We start from the raw sequence: 19,682 nt of genomic DNA on the forward strand, positions 1-19,682 counted from the left end.
GTTTGTTCGATACCAGATAATCCTGTTAGGGCTAATTGGAGAATGTCGTGCTATAGCTTATTTAGGATGAGCATAAAAGCTCCTCAGTGCCACTACTGTGATCTGCTGTAGGAGGAGATGGATGTGCCTAGCGCTCTAGATGCTGGGAGGTGGGCCCGTCGATGCTGTGTCTCCTTGGGGGGGTTCTCTAGGGCCACACCTGTTGCTGCTGGGAATTTTTCAGTGTTCCCCAAGCTATTGGGGGGCCTGTGGAGCCATATTTTTTTGTCTTGGTGGCTTTTCCAGGGACTCTGAGGTTGTGCTGTCATCTCTGGTGCATTCCTCGGTTCTTCAGGGCCATTTGCTTACTCCGGTTATCTGGGGCTTCTTCTCTGTGTCAGGGAATCTGGAATTTATGGGTGGGAAGGGTATCTGGGCTGTTGTCTGTAGCCCAGGAGGTCTTTTGGGCTCCCCAGTAGATGCGAGACATGGACATACTGGAGAGAGTCCAGTGAAGGGCCACTGAGGTGATGAAGGGACTGGAGCATCTCTCACATGAGAAAAGCCTGAGAGAGCTGGGACTGCTCAGCCCGGAGAGAAGATGGCTCGGAGGTGGGATATCTTAGTGATGTATATTATATAAATACCTGAAGCGAGGGTGTGAAGAAGATGGAGCCAGGCTCTTTTCAGCCGTGCCCGGTGATGGGACAAGAGGCAGTGGGCACAAACTGAAGCACAGGAGGTTGCCTCTGAGCATCAGGAAACACTTTTCACTGTGCAGGTGACAGAGCACTGGCATGGGTTGCCCAGAGAGGTTGTGGAGTCTCCCACCTTGGTGATATTCAAAACTCATCTGAATGCGGTCCTGGGCAGCTGGTCAGGTGGCCCTGTTTGTGCAGGGAGGGGTGGGACCAGATGACCTACAAGTGGTCCCTTCCCACCTCAACCGTTTTGCAATTCTGGGGTCACTACTGTCAGTCACATCCAGGGCCCTTAGCTACCACAGGCATGAGAAACTTGCCCCAGGCCTCAAGGTTATCCAGCACGCCTGCTGCTTTACTCCACCCGCAGTGCTCGTGAAGAAGAGTTAATTTTGCAGGTTAATTTTGCACTTGAGGGCTTATAGGGCTCAGTGGTCATGTTGGGGCAGGGTTGAGTGGTTGGGTGCTTTGGAGGGACAGTTTGAGAGGGCATTTGAAATGCCCTTGCAGGGTGAAGTGAGGCAGGAAAGAGGGAGGGAGAGTGGGCAGGGGAGAGGGACTGCCCTGGGTTGGAGTGCTGTGTGCATGTGGGTGCCAGTACCTTGGCTGCTGTGTGTGGCTGTCAGTGTTGCAGGAGCTGTGGAGGTGATGGGCTTTACTATGCCTCCCCCAGAAAGCTCTGGCTGACAAAGTTATGCCACAGCAGAGACTGCAGCCATCAGCTCCGCTGGGCGCTAATAATGACTAGCACAGGCCTTGTGCTGTACTGAGTCTGAGAGGTCTTAGCTTTCCTTCTCTCGTCTGTGTTGAATGAGAAGGTGGATAGGTGAGAGGGTTGCTTGTTCCCCCTTTCCATGTTATGTGTTTTTTCATGCCAAGTAAGACAAACACTTGCAACATTGCAGTGTCTGTCTGTGCTGCAGTTTCCCTGAGGAGTACTATCTGCCAAAGCCTGAGCGGTTAGGTAGCTTGGACTAGAAATGCTCACGATGTGGTTAATAGGCTAAAAACATGTCTAGTTTACATCATAAATATTTCCTCATCTGTAGTGGGTTACCCTTGTTCTGGACACTGTGTGCCATCTTCTGGGTAGCCTGGATAATACAATCGTTTGTTGGTACTGCACATGAACTAGTGCTCACAGCGTGACAGGTAGGTTCAGTGGAAGTGCAGCTTAGTACAATCCTATGTATCGCTTCTTGCGTATGGTCACATTTGAATGGTGGCTAAAACCAAGCTTATAAACAGTAACTGTAAAGTGGCTGTGGGCAGAAGTTCCTTGGCTTCTGTTTATTGTTTTCCTGCTCACATGTGCTTTGGTTTTTCTTGTGTAATACTGAGGGTTTGGAGGTTTTCGTCTGCATTTTTTTGTTCAGAATTTCTTGTTGAGGGTTTCTCACTCGGGTGTTGTGGTTTATTTAATTTTGTGGGACTCAGTATTTATCAGTCAGGATTTACAGTTTACACATTTACTGCTGAGGGCATAGGTTTTAAAATCTAGCCTCAGCCATAAATTGTAAAGCCCCAGCAACCATCTGGGTTCTGAGATTTGCAGTGTTTCAGCTAGAGTTCAGGGTTTACAGCTTATTGTTAAATAGGTCTAAATCCTGAGATAATAAACTTTGGGCTATTAATCCCAGAGAGAAAGGCGCTCACACTGCACAAGGTATCGAATAAAATTCCATTTATTGAACGCCAGAAGGAGAAAGAGGTTAGTATGGATAGTTCTGTGTCCTTCAGATTCTGGGAACTCTTGATTTGCAGAGAACCAGAGGGACCTTCAATGAAGGCACAGCGTATTGTGCAGATCCCTTCTGTAGGGAAGTTCCACCAACATCTTGATCTTTAGAGCTCTTACAGCATTTTTTAGAATTCTGTTTGTAATTTCTGTCATCAAACAAAAGGATGTTCATGTGGCAACCTGCTGCTTCACTTTACTATATAGATGTGCAGGTGCTATAATCTCCAGTGCCAAGTGGGAGGTCAGAAGAAAAATACTACATACTGGTAGGTGTAGAGATAGTATCTGGACTAACACAAGCCAAAGCATGTGCTAAGGCAACTGGAGAAAGCACAATAAAGGCTCTAAAAGAATGGTTTGGAATTGTCCTCAAACCACAGTCAATCCAATCAGACAACAGTTCACACTTCACAGCCAAAGTAGTCTAGGAATGGGCTGCCCAGGAGGGAATTTCATGGGTGTTTCATACTCCATATTATCCACAAGCAAATGGAATTGTGGAAAGAACGAATGGTCTGTTAAAACGCTTTCTCAAACCGCACAAGCCAGTATGGGCTGAGAGAGTGTGGGATGCAGTAACCAACGTTAATAGTTGCTGGGGAGCAAATGGATGTCCAAAGATCACAGCATTCTGTCCAAAAGCTCCAACAATCATGCCAGGCCCGCATGGTCCTGACCACCCCCGCAACCCATCTCATTTCCCAGGACAACCTGTCCTGGTCGAACTTCCCACAGTGGGCACCGTGCCACTGGTGTTGTACACACCCCTCAACAAATACACCTGGAAGGCAAAAGATGCCTGTGGAAAAATTAATAAGATTCATACTAGATGGATTGTCCCCTTTCTAACCCAAGAAGCGAATTTGGTTTTGTCTCATTTTCAGGGAGAAGCAAGTGACACAGACGTACCCACAGGAGAAGAGAAGCAAACACGATGTTATTCTTGGTTATGTTATGTTGGGGATTCATCTATGAGGGTGAGGGGAAACCAATTCCCCCAACTCCCCTTATCTCATATGATCCCTTTAAAGACAATGAATTTGTCCTGTTAGCAAAAGCTGTAAGCTAAGCCTTTAATCTGAGTCATTGTTGGGTTTGTGGGGGATCTTTAGGGTTGTCAAGTTGGCCATGGACCTCCATGTCCCTCACTCCAGCACAAATTGTAAGCAATTACAGCGAAGCTGGCAGTACCACCTGGGACTGTGGAGAGTTTCAAGCAGAGAAGACACAGAACACTCAATATGAGATCCTGCAAGCGTCTTCAATCTTTATTTCTAACAGGGTTCTTTTATATGATTTCTATAACATATGCCTACTAGTCATTCTCTTGTTAGTTACATGATAAAAAGGCTACACTCACATACTGCACGTACTTGTGGTTACAGGCTACTTATTTTTACATTTCTTCAACCACAACTTCTCTTCACAAAGTTCCTTACTTTCATCGCCGTCTTGTCTCAGCAGAAATCTTCTTGCTTGCACAACGCCTACGCAGACTTGTGACCCTGTTCCATTAACCATTCCTCAACAATTCCCCCTTTTTCTTTTTGTTGAACAATCCAAACCCGCTTCACAACTGATTCTAAACCCTTCTTCACACAAGAAAAAACACAACAAATGATAACAAGTACAATAATGATAATAACAAAAAACCGAATGCCTTCCTTCATCAAGGTTTTTAACCAACCGGTAATTCCCCATTTTTCAAGCCAGTCATCAACAGGATTTACAACTACAGTAAGCTTTTTCATGTTTTCTTGCAATTGAGAAAGTTTCTTATGAATAGATTCAGAGTGATCAGAAAGATTCATACAACACATTCCTTCAAACTCTTCACAACCATGTCCCTGTGCTAACAACAAAAAATCAATGGCAGCTCGATTTTGCAATAAGGTATGCTGTATACTATCAACATCAGTAATGAGTTCATCTATTATTCTAGAGGTAATATTAATTTGTTTTCCTGTCCAACAAGCTAGCCGTTTTAATTGGGTTAGTGCTTTGGCAGAGGCAGCTTGAGGTGTAAAAAGAGATGCTAAAATAACAGTTGGGCGTTCCCACAATTCCACATTGTCTTTACATTCAGGTCCCAATTGATATGTATCACGTCTGGCACGTTTAGATTTGTGACTTATATTACTCATATTCAACAATTGATGAATGCTGGGGGCAAACAACGTTAATTTGCCAAGATAACACGGTCCCCCTTGTGCTTTTGTAGGTATAGCTGGCCAAGCACGATCCCCACAAATAAGAAATATTCCTGGCGGTAACTTTTTTGCCTTTGTCATACCCGATTACGGGCCAATTCCAACCATTACAAGAACCAGTAATGTTATAGTACCAAAAAGATTTAGGGGTAATCCAGATACTATCATTTCTTGGTTTTTCAGGTCTAAAGTTCTTAATTTTAACTAAATCTTTACCTTGATAATCCCCAAAAGTTAAACAATAATCTCCAGGTACAGACCCCAAAATACTAAGTTCCTGAGGCTCTATACCAGTAACATTCAATTTTTTAATAATGCTATGTGTCTGGGCTCCCAAAGGATTTATGGAGATATTTAATATGTCACACCAATTGTTTGTGGTTAATCCAGGCTGAATGGTACAGAAATCAATCTTTGCTTGATTTAGATCATCATAAATTTTGGCTGTCTTCCAAGGCCCAAATCCTTTCATGTTTTTTAAAGGGACCCCAATTAAGCACGTACGAAACGGATCAGATGGGGTAGCTAATGATAGACAAAATGAATCCCGTTCTGTCTCGTTAGCCCAAGTAATCCACATATTCTGTCAAAGATCAATCTTGTGGAGGTTTCCCAATCCCTTTCCCAAGATAACAGACAATGTGTTTATAATCTTCATCCTGGTTATAATTCTATCCATTTTCTGTTATAAAGCAAGCAAAGGTTCAAAATTGTTAGTAATGATTAAACAGTCTATAGTTCTATTTACAAACCAGGCGTCTCAGTAGAAACGTCGTTTACAGCTGGTCTAGTCTATCTGGACGGAATCCATTGTAACCCTTGGGTCAATAAACTTAATTGCAACATTTCGGAATGTTGTAACCACCAGTCCAAATCTTCTCGCTGAATCGGGAGATAAATTCTTCCTGGTTCTTTACCCAAAATCTGTAACAATTGCGTTCTACCTTTACGAATTAACTCTGCCAAATTTTCATCTTTTTGTTGTATCGTCTTTTTTGGTTGCAAAGACGTAAAGAGCCACTCTAAGACCCGAGGCTCCCCCTTTTTCTTTTTACATTGGGTTAATGTGCCTATGAACTGATTTTTGGAGTGTAAGATAGTGAGATCGACAGGTAAATCTGGATCAAAGCGGTCCACCATATGAGATGTAATAACAGTGGAGATGTTTTTTATTGTCTCTTCTTGCAGACTTGATAATTTCACTGGTAAGGACGGATCAGTTCCCTTTAACAAAGGTCGTAAAATTTGTAACTCCTCATTGGTAATTCCCACTATTGGTTTCAGCCACTGTAAGTCTCCTAGCAGCTTTTGTGCATCGTTCAAAGTCTTGACATCAGTCTGTATTTCTAGTTTTTGTGTCCGTATCTGGGAATCTGTAATAAGCCATCCCAAATATTTCCACACTGGTTGACGTTGTATCTTTTCTGTTGCAATTTTCAAACCATGCTTATATAATGTCTCTTCAAGATATTGTTCCTGGTTTGCAGAAAATGGTTGTTGTTGGGCCAACAAAATATCATCCATATAGTGATATATTATCGTCTTGTCCCAGGTTGATCGGATTTCTCTCAGGGCATTGTCCACAAAAAGTTAACATAAAGTAGGACTGTTTTTCATGCCTTGTGGAAGTACAATCCATTCAAATCTGCGAGCTGGGCCAGCTTGATTAACCGATGGTAACGTAAAAGCAAAGCGTTCAGTATCTCTGGTATGTAAAAAGATGGTGAAAAAACAGTCTTTTAAGTCAATAATTAATAAATGCCAGCCTATCGGTAACATAGCTGGGCTGGGCATTCCCAGTTGAAGTGCTCCCATGGCTTGCATCTGATCATTGACTGCTCTGAGATCATGTAATAGCCGATATTTGCCCGATTTTTTCTTGATAACAAAAATGGGTGTATTCCACGGGCTAGTTGAAGGTTTAATATGTCCCAACGCTAATTGTTCATCTACCAATATTTCTGCTTGTTCCAGACTTTCCTTCCTTAGCAGCCACTGTTCGATCCAGACAGGTTCATCATTTGTCCAAACTAAAGGAATCGGGAAAGTCCAATCAGTGACCGCTCCTAAAAAGGCGACTCAGTTGTCAATCTTACTCCTAACTGGAGAAGAATATCTCGTCCAATCAAGGCTGAAACTCCATGAAATCTTCTTGCTTGCACAACGCCTACGCAGACTTGTGACCCTGTTCCATTAACTATTCCTCAACATGGGACGATGGTGAAACATGGCCAGTTCAATTTCCTACTGTGGGTAGATACTGTTTAAATCGCACCCAGAGGGGAGGGGTCAATGTCAGAGAAAGCAGGTGTCATAGGATGCTCACACATCGATTGGTTAACACAGAGATGGGGGTTTACATATGGATGTGGCTTGACGAAGCTGGACGCAGCAAAGCCTTCAAAGGGTTTTGGTCAAACTAAAATGAAACTTGCTCTTTCCGGTGGTCTAAAAGTCATGTTTACCATCAAGTTTGCGAGTGGAAGAACAACACTGGTGCCTGGTATTGTACTGGCCAGACAAACAGCAACGGACCATCGGAATTTCACAGTCCTTTGGGGAATGAGAACACAACTTATTTCCAATTCCCAAAGACTGCAGATGGGCCATTTGCCAACGGTGCCAAAGCCAGAAAGGGCCACTATTGGATTTGTGGACATACTGCCTACAAGCGGCTACCAGCGAATTGGTCAGGGATTTGTTATGTAGGGATTATCCGACCTCTGTTTTTCCTACTTCCAGAGGCGGGTGGTCCTCGACTGGGGGTGAGACTATATGATAACCTGGGAAACAAAAGGATTGCACTTAGCAAGCGAGCTGTTGATGTTAAAATAGGTGGAACACGAAGGCGGGGGGAAAATGAGTGGCCCCCTGAAAGAATAATTGAGCATTACGGGCCTGCCACTTGGAATCCCAGTGAACCAATAGCAGGGGCATGAGAACCAATTTATAATTTGAACCGCATAATCCGATTGCAAGCAGTTTTGGAAATTATTACCAATAAAACTGCTAATGCTATAGACCTTTTAACTCAACAGTCTCGACAGATGCGTACTGCAATCCTTCAACACTGCATGGTTTTGGATTATTTGCTCGCTGAAGAGGGAGAAGTATGTGGAAAATTAAATGTTTCTAATTGTTGTTTCAAAACAGATGATGTAGGTGAAGTAGTTCCTCAGCTGACCACAAATATCAGGAAACTAGCCCACGTCCCCGTTCAAACATGGAACGGATGGAACGGCAATCTATGGTCTTGGTTACCCGGAGCACCATGGGTAAAACAGCTTCTGTTCTACCTGTTATGTGCTTTTGTCACTTTGATGTTTGTGCCATGTGCTATTCCTTGTTTTATTCAATTAATCCAACATGTCGTATCGAATATGCAATTTGTACCTGTTGCTTCGCCTGACGGTGTAAAACAGATTCGTGTCATTCGCCAATCAAAATGCGCGACCGTATCAATTGTTTAGGCACATGCGCTCTGGGCTGTGGCATGGAACTGTGTAAACGACCCTTCTCAGGTTAGTCAGACCACCATTTTATTTGCTCCGTAATCAGCCGAAATGTGGACCCTACCTATACTTTACTTTGTGGCAGTTGTTTTTTGGGCTTTTGCAATATGTATGTGTTTGATTTGTAAGTGTACTGGGTGGCTTTGGCATTTTATGGCAGCTGTTTTGTTAGTCTTTGCTGTATTTTTCTTTGTGCTAAGCATGTATGGGTCTTGTAAGGGTTTGTGTAAGCCATCTTCTAATTGCACTTGTTCATGTGGACGACCACCCTTTCCCCCTCCCCGTTCCGGAGGACCAGGAGCACCTTCTTAGGCCCGGACGGGGACATTTTTCAGTAGACACTGTTATTATTGTTGTTATCTTAATATGTGTGTAAATAGAATAGTGGTTAATTATTATTTTATAGGGTTATTTTTTGTTTACTTTTGCATTGATTAGAATTTGGGAGAGAAGTTTAGGCCCAAGCTGTGCATGCGCCTTAGGCGCATGCGGACTCCAACACACCGTGTGGGCCACTAGGACTGAGACCATTTTGTAGCATACTGTCGGCAAAATGACGGAGTATGACTACGTGTTTGCGTTGATTCCAATTTACTATATAGCCTTTGCTTTAATGGCGGTTATCTTAATAGTTCTCTTAATACTTCTCTTTTGTCCTTGTAATTGTTCATGCGAATGGCCGTAGGTTTTTTTTATTTGACTCTCTGTAATCTTGAAATATGTTTTAGTATTGTAGAGTTAGTTAAGATTAGGATAAAAGTTGATGTTAAGTAGATGTTGTTAGTTATTGGATGTTGCTGTTTAACCTGTCTAGAAATTGTTATAATTGTTATGATAAATATTGTAGTCTTTAGTATTATAGAGTTAGCTAAGTTAATAGTAGTTAATTGTTATGGTCCCAATGTAGAAGTATTGCAGTAACATAGAATCCTAATCATCTTATCTTGACCTTTGGCTTTTGTTTTATTGCATTATGGAAATCTGTTAACTTGGTTATATCGTTGTAGCATGCACCTTTTCCCCTCTTCCTCTCTCTATACCTTTACTTTCTATGCCACAACGAGGACAGCAATGCTGAGCCACGGGGTGGATGTAAGAGACTGTGTTGGTTTGCTGACTCGACATCACTGTCGCCTCGACATCCTATTGTTGTAGGGGAGTGTGCCCAAGACGTCCCCGAAGAAAGCCACCACATCCGCGCCTGCCGAGCTGTGTCTGCCCACAAGAACCACCATGAGCACCTGGGCATGCGCCCATGGAGGAACAGGGGACGGCACACAAGCTAATGCGTTCCAAAGAAATGGGTGGACTTTTCTGAGAAATCGGGGGGACTGGAATGATAAAAGAACTGCGTACTCCCATCTCGCACGCGCATGTGACAAAACCTGACTTGGAAGTCATCAGCACTGAAACATCTGGACTGGCTGCAGAAGGACCCGACCCTCCAACACCGGCATCGGAGCCAACTCAGCAGGACGCTGCTGGCTTTGTGGTGGTGGTAACTAGTCTTGTTATCTCTCTTCAGTTCTCTTGCTTACGTCAGCCTTTTCTTTTCCTTCTTCCTCACTTTGTTCTATTGCAGTTGTTGTAGAAAATAAAAGTTGTAAGGTTGTACAGTTTTTTACCTCTTTGTGTCTTAATCTCGCTCTCGGGATCATTTAACAACCGTCCCCGATGTTGGGTCGGGACAGGAGGTGCCACCAGAATTTGGGATGTGGCTCAGAAAAGCGGCTCCCGAGGAGTAGCCACTCAAGGGGGTTCAGGGGTGCAAACTGAGGGCAGGAGGTGTCAGGAAGCAGTGGGGTTCCTTTCCTGACAGTTGAGGAGAACTAAAGGGATTTCTAAAGTTTTGGGACTGCTGGGGAAAGGGAGGAGAGGGTTCACCAGCCTTTCTCAGATGAGTTTTGTGGTTGGATTTGGATGTCATAGAATCATAGAATGGTTTGGGTTGGAGGGCACCATAAAGATCCTCTAGTTCCAAGCCCCCAGGGACACCTTCTGTGAGATCAGGTTGCTCAAAGCCACATCTGACCTGGCCTTGAATGCTTCCAGGGAGGGAGCACCTGCAGGTTCTCCAGGCAATGCGTTCCAGTGCCTCGCCACCTGTAGTGAGAAACGTCTTCCTAACACCTAAACTAAACGTACCCTCTTTAGGACTAAAGTCGTTACCGCCTTGTCCTATGGCTGTACACCCTTGTAAAAAGTCCCTCTGCAGGTTTCTTACAGGCACCCTTCATGTACCGTGAAGTCTGCTATAAGGTCTCCCGCAAAGCTGCATGCCGGTGAGCGATCTGAGAAGGTGAGGTGGTTGTTGGCTAGGTCAGTGTTGAAGAGCAAAGTATTATGGCGCTGCTTGGTTAAGCATTTACCTTCCGCTGTGGAGGCGATGTGCGGGCCGGCTTTGGAATGGGATGAGCCTTTGAGGTGAGCTGTGGCTTAGGGAGGAGGAGCGTGGGGCCAGCGACTTCTCACGAGTGCTGTGCTAATTCTGTGTGTCTTGCTGTCTCAAGTACCGTGAGGGATGATGAATGCCGGGTGTCACCCTGGAAAGAGCAGGTAAGCATAACAATGTGGTCTGTGTGTGATTAAGTGGGGTTTTGGGAAAGTAGCTGGTGTTGGCCGATGGGTTACTGCGTCTTCTGATTTTGCTGGTGGTGTGGGGTTTTTTTTGTCTTCAGTGCAGATGATGAAAAGGAACCTGGCGATTGCCGGATGATCCCAGTTAGCCGATGTGATTTGTGCGGAGGCTGGATTCGTACCCTCGGCCCTCTGAAAGCAAAGTTGAGGGACGCGGGCTGGGGAGCGGCTGGGAGGGAGGGACAGAGCTGGGAATTGCCGGGAGGGGTTTTAAAGTTAGAGTAGGAGGGCAGGAGCCGTCCTGTTTGGGCAGATGAAGGGAGGGGGTTGCTTTTCAGCCCAAGACCAGCGTGTGCCGGGCAGGGCAGTTCCAGCCTGTGTCTGTGGTGGTGTGTCTTGTGTGCCTTCGAACTTCCTTGGCTTTCGATGCCATCATCAATCCTTGTGCTCAGGGAGTGCGGCATGAGATTCGGGAACAGTCCCTAGGGTCTTGAATGTTCGGTGTTGTGTGCATGGGTGTGTTTGGCTTAGAGCTGCTCTGCTCGGGGATCTAGAGTCAGGGGTAGTTTGAAGAGCAATAAGAGTTTATGGGTAAAATCTTGATTTGCCTTAATTCTTTAGGCAGGGGTTGTACAGTCATCTTGGCTCTAATAGCCATCGGTGAGCTTTGCAGATCTCCGTGCTGACAGTGTTTTACAAGACGATTGGAGCTGTGGGGCGTGGGCTGTTGAGGGGCAGGGAAGCAGATTTGAGGCTCTAAGGTGTTAGGTCTTGCATGTGATGGGCTTCAAGTTTGGCCCTTTTTTTTTCTAAGATGGCAGGCTCTAGTTGACTCCAGATGGTCTTCGTAGATGGAGTCAAGACCTCTGGAATTGTTAATCTCCTGCTCTGCATCCAGGTGACTCGTTCAAGATGGGATTTTTTTTCAGATGCAGAGGGACAAGCTGCATGCCACAGAACGACGGAGGAGGGGAGCGGAGCATAAGAAGGTGGGTCCGTGAGAGGAATCGGAGGGAAGATGTGGCTGGTGGCACTATGACTAGCTGATCGGGTTCTTTTTTCCTATTATTCTGAAGGTAGGAAGCAAGGAGCGAAGCGGGCCATCGGTAGCGGAGGTGAGTCGGGCAAGGTGAGTCGTGACTGCTGGATTAAAGGAACTGTTCCTTTGGAGGTGTTGTATTGTTGGCAAAGTTGGAAGCATCCCTTGTTTGTGTTTTTGCAGACGATACACATGCCTTGAGGTGGCAAGCTCTTGATGACAGAGCGGGGTTGAGCGGCCAAGGGAAAGGAGAGGGAGTTGTGAATCGGTCCGGGCAGGCTGTGGTTTCAGGCGGCCTCTCGGCAAGCATCTCCTGCTTGGGTTTCGGCAGGTGGTGCACGCAGCCTTGGAGGGGTGAAGCCGCAGGGCAATGTGCAGTCTGAGGAGGTGAGGTGGTTGTGGGCTGGGTTGTTGTTGAATATCGAAGTATTCAGTGGTTGCTCGGTTAAGCGTTTACCTTTTGTTTTGCAGGAGGTGCGCGAGCCAGCTTTGGAATGGGATGAGTCTTTGAGGTGAGCTGTGGCTTAGGAAGGAGGAGCGTGGGTCCAGTGACTTTCTCATGAGTGCTGTGCTAATTCTGTATGTCTTGCTGTCTCAGGTACTGTGAGAGATGATGGCCGCAGGCTGTGACCCTGGAAAGAGCAGGTAAGTATAACAGTGTGGTGTGTGTGTGTGATTAAGTGGGGTTTTGGGAAAGTAGCTGGTGTTGGCCGATGGGTTGCTTACTGCGTCTTCTGATTTTGCTGGCGGTGTGTGGGTTTTTTTGTCTTCCCTGCAGATGGTGAAGAGGAAGCTGGCGACTGCCAGATGGTCCCAGTTAGCCGATGTGATTTGTGTGGAGGCTGGATTCGTACCGTCGGCCCTCTGAAAGCAAAGTTGAGGGACGTGGGCTGGGGAGCGGCTGGGAAGTAGGGATAGAGCTGGGAATTGCCGGGAGGGGATTTAAAGTTAGAGTAGGAGGGCAGGAGCTGTCCTGTTGGGGCAGATGAAGGGAGGGGGTTGCTTTTCATTCTGACACCATCATGTGCCGGGCAGGGCAGTTCCCTGAGCCCAAGGACTGATGATGGCATCGAGAGCCAAGGAAGGTCGAAGGCACACAAGACACAGCACCACAGACACAGGCTGGAACTGCCTGTGGCCATAATCTCTCACAGTACCTGAGCCAGCAAGACACACAGAATTAGCACAGCACTTGCAAGAAGTCACTGGTCCCACACTCCTCTCTAAGCCACAACTCACCTCAAAGGCTCATCCCATTCAAAAGCCAGCCTGCACATCGCCTCCAAAGCAGATGGTAAATGCTTGACAGAGCAGCCCCGTAATACTTTCCTCTTCAACACTGACCTGGCCAACAACCACCTGACCTTCTCGGAAAAGCAACAATAGCTTTCAGGGCTGGCTCCTTCCTTGTGGGAGAAGGAGTCGGACGTTAGCCTTTTCAGAAAAAGTTATTGCCGAGAACGAGCACCGTGACATGCTGAGTCTCTGGGAAAGCAGAGATCCCCAGTGCTGTTGCGGCTAAAGATAGGCTGCAGAGGGATAGTGAAGACCTTCATTAGCTTTCAGGGCTGGCACCTTCCTTGTGGGAGAAGGAGCCAGACGTTTGCCTTTTCAAAAAAAGTTTCTGCCGAGAACGAGCACCGTGACATGCTGAGTCTCTGGGAAAGCAGAGATCCCCAGTGCTGTTGCGGCTAAAGATAGGCTGCAGGGGGATAGTGAAGACCTTCATTAGCTTTCAGGGCTGGCACCTTCCTTGTGGGAGAAGGAGCCGTAAGTTTGCCTTTTCTGAAAAAGTTCCTGCCGAGAGCGAGCACCGTGACATGCTGAGTCTCTGGGAAAGCAGAAATCCCCAGTGCTGTTGTGCCTATGGATAGGCTGCCGGGGGATAGTGAAGACCTTCATTAGCTTTCAGGGCTGGCACCTTCCTTGTGGGAGAAGGAGCCAGACGTTTGAATTTTCAGAAAAAGGCACTGCCGAGAACGAGCACCGTGACACGCTGAGTCTCTGGGAAAGCAGAGATCCCCAGTGCTGTTGCGGCTAAAGATACGCTGCAGGGGGATAGTGAAGACCTGCAAGAGCTTTCAGGGCTGGCACCTTCCTTGTGAGAGAAGGAGCCAGACATTTGCCTTTTCACAAAAAGTTTCTGCCGAGAACGAGCACCGTGACATGCTGAGACTCTGGGAAAGCAGAGATCCCCAGTGCTGTTGTGCCTGTGGATAGGCTGCAGGGGGAAGGTGAAGACCAGCAAGATCTTTCAGGGCTGGCACCTTCCTTGTGGGAGAAGGAGCCAGACGTTTGCCTTTTCAGAAAAAGTTTCTTCCGAGAACGAGCACCGTGACATGCTGAGTCTCTGGGAAAGCAGAGATCCCCGGTGCTGTTGTGCCTGTGGATAGGCTGCAGGGGGACGGTGAAGACCAGCAAGATGTTTCAGGGCTGGCACTTTCCTTGCGGGAGAAGGAGCCAGACGTTTGCCTTTTCAGAAAAAGTTTCTGCCGAGAACGAGCACCGTGGCATGCTGAGTCTCTGGGAAAGCAGAGATCCCCAGTGCTGTTGTGCCTGTGGATAGGCTGGAGGGGGAAGGCGAGGACCAGCAAGATCTTTCAGGGCTGGGACCTTCATTGTGGGAGAAGGAGCCAGACGTTTGAATTTTCAGAAAAAGCTTCTACTGAGAACGAGCACCGTGAGATGCTGAGTCTCTGGGAAAGCAGAGATCCCCAGTGCTGTTGCGGCTAAAGATAGGCTGCAGGGGGATAGTGAAGACCTGCAAGAGCTTTCAGGGCTGGCACCTTCCTTGTGAGAGAAGGAGCCAGGCGTTTGCCTTTTCACAAAAAGTTTCTGCCGAGAACGAGCACCGTGACACGCTGAGTCTCTGGGAAAGCAGAGATCCCCAGTGCTGCTGTGCTTGTGGATAGGCTGCAGAGGGATAGTGAAGACCAGCAAGATCTTTCAGGGCTGGCACCTTCCTTGTGGGAGAAGGAGCCCTAAGATTGCCTTTTCAGAAAAAGGCTCTGCCGAGAGCGAGCACCGTGACATACCGAGTCTCTGGGAAAGCAGAGATCCCCAGTGCTGTTGTGCCTGTGGATAGGCTGCAGGGGGATAGTGAAGATCTGCATTAGCTTTCAGGGCTGGCACCTTCCTTGTGGGAGAAGGAGCCAGACGTTTGCCTTTTCAGAAAAAGGTTCTGCCGTTAACGAGCACCGTGACATGCTGAGTCTCTGGGAAAGCAGAGATCCCCAGTGCTGTTGCGGCTAAAGATAGGCTGCAGGGGGATAGTGAAGAGCTTTCAGGGCTGGCACCTTCCTTGTGGGAGAAGGAGCCAGAGGTTTGCCTTTTCAGAAAAAGCTTCTGCTGAGAACGAGCACCGTGACATGCTGAGTCTCTGGGAAAGCAGAGATCCCCAGTGCTGTTGCGGCTAAAGATAGGCTGCAGGGGGATAGTGAAGACCTGCAAGAGCTTTCAGGGCTGGCACCTTCCTTGTGGGAGAAGGAGCCAGACGTTTGAATTTTCATAAAAAGGCACTGCCGAGAACGAGCACCGTGACATGCTGAGTCCCTGGAAAAGCAGAAATCCCCAGTGCTGTTGCGGCTAAAGATAGGCTGCAGAGGGATAATGAAGAGCTGCATTAGTTTTCAGGGCTGGCACCTTCCTTGTGGGAGAAGGAGCCAGACGTTTGCCTTTTCAAAAAAAGCTTCTGCCGAGAGTGAGCTCCGTGACATGCTGAGTCTCTGGGAAAGCAGAGATCCCCAGTGCTGCTGCGGCTAAAGATAGGCTGCAGGGGGATAGTGAAGACCTTCATTAGCTTTCAGGGCTGGCACCTTCCTTGTGGGAGAAGGAGCCAGACGTTTGAATTTTCAGAAAAAGGCACTGCCGAGAACGAGCACCGTGACACGCTGAGTCGCTGGGAAAGCAGAGATCCCCAGTGCTGTTGCGGCTAAAGATAGGCTGCAGAGGGATAGTGAAGAGCTTTCAGGGCTGGCACCTTCTTTGTGGGAGAAGGAGCCAGAGGTTTGCCTTTTCAGAAAAAGCTTCTGCTGAGAACGAGCACCGTGACATGCTGAGTCTCTGGGAAAGCAGAGATCCCCAGTGCTGTTGCGGCTAAAGATAGGCTGCAGGGGGATAGTGAAGACCTGCAAGAGCTTTCAGGGCTGGCACGTTCCTTGTGGGAGAAGGAGCCAGACGTTTGAATTTTCATAAAAAGGCACTGCCGAGAACGAGCACCGTGACATGCTGAGTCTCTGGGAAAGCAGAAATCCCCAGTGCTGTTGCGGCTAAAGATACGCTGCAGGGGGATAGTGAAGACCTGCAAGAGCTTTCAGGGCTGGCACCTTCCTTGTGGGAGAAGAAGCCAGACGTTTGCCTTTTCACAAAAAGCTTCTGCCGAGAACGAGCACCGCGACATGCTGAGTCTCTGGGAAAGCAGAGATCCCCAGTGCTGTTGTGCCTGTGGATAGGCTGCAGGGGGATAGTGAAGACCAGCAAGAGCTTTCAGGGCTGGCACCTTCCTTGTGGGAGAAGGAGCCAGACGTTTGCCTTTTCTGAAAAAGCTTCTGCCGAGAACGAGCACCGTGACATGCTGAGTCTCTGGGAAAGCAGAGATCCCCAGTGCTGTTGCGGCTAAAGATAGGCTGCAGGGGGATAGTGAAGGCCTGCAAGAGCTTTCAGGGCTGGCACCTTCCTTGTGAGAGAAGGAGCCAGACGTTTGCCTTTTCACAAAAAGTTTCTGACGAGAACGAGCACCGTGACATGCTGAGTCTCTGGGAAAGCAGAAATCCCCAGTGCTGTTGCGGCTACAGATACGCTGCAGGGGGATAGTGAAGACCTTCATTAGCTTTCAGGGCTGGCACCTTCTTTGTGAGAGAAGGAGCCAGACGTTTGCCTTTTCAAAAAAAGCTTCTGCCGAGAACGAGCACCGTGACATGCTGAGTCTCTGGGAAAGCAGAGATCCCCAGTGCTGTTGCGGCTAAAGATAGGCTGCAGGGGGATAGTGAAGACCTGCAAGAGCTTTCAGGGCTGGCACCTTCCTTGTGGGAGAAGGAGCCAGACGTTTGAATTTTCATAAAAAGGCACTGCCGAGAACGAGCACCGTGACATGCTGAGTCTCTGGAAAAGCAGAAATCCCCAGTGCTGTTGCGGCTAAAGATAGGCTGCAGAGGGATAATGAAGAGCTGCATTAGCTTTCAGGGCTGGCACCTTCCTTGTGGGAGAAGGAGCCAGACGTTTGCCTTTTCAAAAAAAGTTTCTGCCGAGAACGAGCACCGTGACATGCTGAGTCTCTGGGAAAGCAGAGATCCCCAGTGCTGCTGCGGCTAAAGATAGGCTGCAGGGGGATAGTGAAGACCTTCATTAGCTTTCAGGGCTGGCACCTTCCTTGTGGGAGAAGGAGCCAGACGTTTGAATTTTCAGAAAAAGGCACTGCCGAGAACGAGCACCGTGACACGCTGAGTCGCTGGGAAAGCAGAGATCCCCAGTGCTGTTGCGGCTAAAGATAGGCTGCAGAGGGATAGTGAAGAGCTTTCAGGGCTGGCACCTTCCTTGTGGGAGAAGGAGCCAGACGTTTGCCTTTTCTGAAAAAGCTTCTGCCGAGAGCGAGCACCCTGACATGCTGAGTCTCTGGGAAAGCAGAGATCCCCAGTGCTGTTGTGCCTGTGGATAGGCTGCAGGGGGAAGGTGAAGACCTGCATTAGCTTTCAGGGCTGGCACCTTCCTTGTGGGAGAAGGAGCCAGACGTTTGCCTTTTCAGAAAAAAACTCTGCCGAGAGCGAGCACCGTGACATGCTGAGTCTCTGGGAAAGCAGAGTTCCCAGTGCTGTTGTGCCTGTGGATAGGCTGCAGAGGGATACTGAAGATCAGCAAGATCTTTCAGGGCTGGCACCTTCCTTGTGGGAGAAGGAGCCAGACGTTTGCCTTTTCAGAAAAAGGCTCTGCCGAGAGTGAGCACCGTGACATGCTGAATCTCTGGGAAAGCAGAGATCCCCAGTGCTGTTGTGCCTGTGCATAGGCAGCAGGCGGACAGTGAAGATCTGCATTAGCTTTCAGGGCTGGCACCTTCCTTGTGGGAGAAGGAGCCAGACGTTTGCCTTTTCAGAAAAAGTCTCTGCCGAGTGCGAACACCGTCACATGCTGAGTCTCTGGGAAAGCAGAGATCCCCAGTGCTGTTGTGCCTATGGATAGGCTGCAGTGGGATAGTGAAGACCTGCATTAGCGTTCAGGACTGGCATCTTCCTTGTGGGAGAAGGAGCAAGACGTTTGCCTTTTCAGAAAAAGCTTCTGCCGAGAACGAGCACCGTGACATGTTGAGTCTCTGGGAAAGCACAGATCCCCAGTGCTGTTGCGGCTAAAGATAGGCTGCAGAGGGATAGTGAATACCAGCAAGATCTTTCAGGGCTGGCTCCTTCCTAGTGGGAGAAGGAGCCATAAGTTTGCCTTTTCAGAAAAAGCTTCTGCCGAGAGTGAGCACCGTGACATGCTGAGTCTCTGGGAAAGCAGAGATCCCCAGTGCTGTTGTGCCTGTGGATAGGCTGCAGAGGGATAGTGAATACCAGCAAGATCTTTCAGGGCTGGCTCCTTCCTAGTGGGAGAAGGAGCCATAAGTCTGCCTTTTCAGAAAAAGCTTCTGCCGAGAGTGAGCACCGTGACATGCTGAGTCTCTGGGAAAGCAGAGATCCCCACTGCTGTTGTGCCTGTGGATAGGCTGCAGAGGGATAGTGAATACCAGCAAGATCTTTCAGGGCTGGCTCCTTCCTAGTGGGAGAAGGAGCCATAAGTTTGCCTTTTCAGAAAAAGCTTCTGCCGAGAGTGAGCACCGTGACATGCTGAGTCTCTGGGAAAGCAGAGATCCCCACTGCTGTTGTGCCTGTGGATAGGCTGCAGAGGGATAGTGAATACCAGCAAGATCTTTCAGGGCTGGCACCTTCCTTGTGGGAGAAGGAGCCGTAAGTTTGCCTTTTCAGAAAAAGCTTCTGCCGAGAGTGAGCACCGTGACATGCTGAGCCTCTGGGAAAGCAGAGATCCCCAGTGCTGTTGTGCCTGTAGATAGGCTGCAGAGGGATAGTGAATACCAGCAAGATCTTTCAGGGCTGGCTCCTTTCTTGTGTGAGAAGGAGCCATAAGTTTGCCTTTTCACAAAAAGTTTCTGCCGAGAACGAGCACCGTGACATGCTGAGACTCTGGGAAAGCAGAGATCCCCAGTGCTGTTGTGCCTGTGGATAGGCTGCAGGGGGAAGGTGAAGACCAGCAAGATCTTTCAGGGCTGGCACCTTCCTTGTGGGAGAAGGAGCCAGACGTTTGCCTTTTCAGAAAAAGTTTCTTCCGAGAACGAGCACCGTGACATGCTGAGTCTCTGGGAAAGCAGAGATCCCCAGTGCTGTTGTGCCTGTGGATAGGCTGGAGGGGGAAGGCGAGGACCAGCAAGATCTTTCAGGGCTGGGACCTACATTGTGGGAGAAGGAGCCAGACGTTTGAATTTTCAGAAAAAGCTTCTACTGAGAACGAGCACCGTGAGATGCTGAGTCTCTGGGAAAGCAGAGATCCCCAGTGCTGTTGCGGCTAAAGATAGGCTGCAGGGGGATAGTGAAGACCTGCAAGAGCTTTCAGGGCTGGCACCTTCCTTGTGAGAGAAGGAGCCAGGCGTTTGCCTTTTCACAAAAAGTTTCTGCCGAGAACGAGCACCGTGACACGCTGAGTCTCTGGGAAAGCAGAGATCCCCAGTGCTGCTGTGCTTGTGGATAGGCTGCAGAGGGATAGTGAAGACCAGCAAGATCTTTCAGGGCTGGCACCTTCCTTGTGGGAGAAGGAGCCCTAAGATTGCCTTTTCAGAAAAAGGCTCTGCCGAGAGCGAGCACCGTGACATACCGAGTCTCTGGGAAAGCAGAGATCCCCAGTGCTGTTGTGCCTGTGGATAGGCTGCAGGGGGATAGTGAAGAT

This window comes from Accipiter gentilis, chromosome 7 (genome assembly GCF_929443795.1).
Source record: "Accipiter gentilis chromosome 7, bAccGen1.1, whole genome shotgun sequence".
NCBI lineage: Eukaryota > Metazoa > Chordata > Aves > Accipitriformes > Accipitridae > Astur > Astur gentilis.